Source organism: Balearica regulorum, chromosome 13 (assembly GCF_011004875.1).
Source record: "Balearica regulorum gibbericeps isolate bBalReg1 chromosome 13, bBalReg1.pri, whole genome shotgun sequence".
Taxonomy (NCBI): domain Eukaryota; kingdom Metazoa; phylum Chordata; class Aves; order Gruiformes; family Gruidae; genus Balearica; species Balearica regulorum.
Window position 1 is genome coordinate 13,390,001 of NC_046196.1, and position 2,500 is coordinate 13,392,500.

A 2,500-nucleotide genomic window follows, 5' to 3' on the forward strand; every position below is an offset into this window, starting at 1 on the left:
GATGCCAGACAACCATGAGAAGAGGTCTACCCCTCCCTGTCCCTGCAGCTCTCCACTCAGCTGCTCTGCAATTGGCCATGAGAATTTCGTCTTCTGCGTAACACGAGGAATTTGTTTCCTGTACTAATTTTGCCCCTTCCAAATGCAGAAACTTCAGAGCATTAGCAGTGCACAGGTGATGGGTCTATTCAGAAGAATACTAGATTTTGCTTCTTTTCCTGTGTCTCAGAAAATCTACATTGTTGGGTAGCTTGTTACTGAATCAGGCACTTATTGTATGTACAGATTACATAAACAAGAAGGTCAATTTTGTTTCAAACCTATATGAATATGGTTCTGGGACTGAATTAACTACTGATTGAAAAGTTACACATTTTCAGCTAGCTAATCATATTTTATTTCGCTGCATGCAGACGGCAGTGCAATGAAATTAGCTGTTTGTTTGTACATTTTGGAAAAATGTTTTAACTTCAAGACTATAGAAAAAAATAGGAAAAATTTAATGTATGTCCAGGTGAGACTGCTAGGGTAAAAATAATCAGATGATAGCAACTGATTATCAACAAAAACTGAGAGTTGCTTTCTCCTGATTTTTGACCATGCTCTTCCTTTCCTCAAAGTGTGCCTTCCTCCATCGTGAATTTACAGTTTTAAGGCACAGCCTTATCTCTCATAGCATAAAAACAATCCCAGAGATCTAATGTTGCATTTGCTTCCCCAGTATATAGACGTACAAATGCAGATCCTTTAGCAAGCTTTTCTCACATCAACTAACTGGTAAGAATACACACAGTAACAGTGCTGCTTATTATGAAGAGATGATATTTTACGCAATTTCAGTCAAAATACCTATTAGGAGGTCATATTTGCCTATGACAGTTCAATCCTACCTGAAGATAGGTGCTTTAGTATGTATATTGAAAACATCTGAATAATCCAGAACTACTGTTTTCTGTAAAAAGGTATCAAAGATTATGAAACACTTGTCTGTGGGAGGGGGGAGGATAGCGGTACTTCCACAATCCCTTATTGTTCTATCATAGCTAATCCTCAGTACTAGTGCCCATAATGATTCCCAACTGGTAGATGAACTACTTTGAACATCCCTGAAGCAGAATTGCTACCCACTAATGTATCAGCTAAATGTTAGAAGACTCCTAACTCCCCCATCTGTGTTTTACTTCCCCAGAGGGTAAATACATTGAACAGTGATTCCCTTGCCTGGCACACACTTTCTAAACCTTACTGGCAACTGTTGTGATTTCCAGTCCAAGCAGCTCTGCAGTCAAAATCACCAGTTTTATATGCTGCAGGGAACTAAACACCTACCTTATTAAAATACTGCCCTCAAAACACACTGTAGTTATGTATTGCCACTGTAATTGTTACCAGTGTAGTGCTGATAATATTACGGTTTACAGGCTATTGAATTAGTACATGAATATCTTTTATAGTTAACTTCAGGAAATTTATTGGAATTAGGATTTTTTTTTTTTTAAGAGAAAAAGAGGTCTGTAAAAAGTAACTGAAAACACACAGAGTGGTGTGGATTTACTGGGCTGAAAAAAACCCCAAAACCCCACTTTAAAAACAACAAAAAGACCCCAACCCAAACACTAAAATATTCTACCTGTTCTCTTCAGAACTAGTTGTGTAGCCTGGACTCATGTAACTACAGCTTATTCACAACTGGTTATGCAGAAGTTAACAGGTCTAACTATACAGCTAAAGGCCATAGGATCAGGCTTGAAGAGCAAATACATGATATTTCTGCTTTTCATGTCATTTGCAGTTTATCCACATCCTTCTACTTTTTCTCATTACAGGCAACTTGCCTTTATTTTTCTTCAGTGTCCACTTGTCTAATACTAGGATAGTGTTATCACCCGCTGCACCCTGATGTTTATTAATAATACCTCAATAAAATAATAATAAAGTCTAATTGAGAATCGCTTTTATCAACTTTGCTATATTGCCATCTATCTGAGGTTCTCAACAGCAAAGATTTAAATGTTTCATTTTATTTTTAACTTTCCCTTTTCCACATTTCAGTAATGTCAGGCAAAGAGGTATGGTTTTACTATCTGAACGAATCATGGTGTAGAATAATTTATGACTTAGGCTTGGGCTTTCAGAAAAGCTATTTCAAATCTTCGCTTTGATTTGGTTGTATCAAAACTACTCAAAATAACAGCAGTGGTTTCTTGGAACTAGAATATGTTAACTGTTTCTCAATATTTTTGAACTAATGGGTTATATTTATTTCCTAGGAAACTTTGTACAGCTCCTTGATCTTAATATGCTGAAAAGGCCTGACCAGCTAACACTGTTAGACCGGGGGTTTCAATTTCTCTCCCCCAAAAAACCCTGAAAAAAAATTCCACAAATACAAGACAGAGAGGCAAACATTTTGTTTAATCATCCGTATATTAATTCAGAAGTTTGAAGGGACTCCAGTAACTTGGCAGAAGTCTGTGTCTGCAGTTGTTACACACATAAA

The 2,500-nt window shown here is 36.8% G+C and overlaps 1 protein-coding gene across 3 annotated transcripts in view; it reads right to left on the reverse strand.

The window, feature by feature from the left end:
- Window positions 1–2,500, reverse strand: part of ZNF536 (zinc finger protein 536) — a 352,810-nt gene that overhangs the window by 236,146 nt on the left and 114,164 nt on the right. The window lies entirely within an intron of this gene.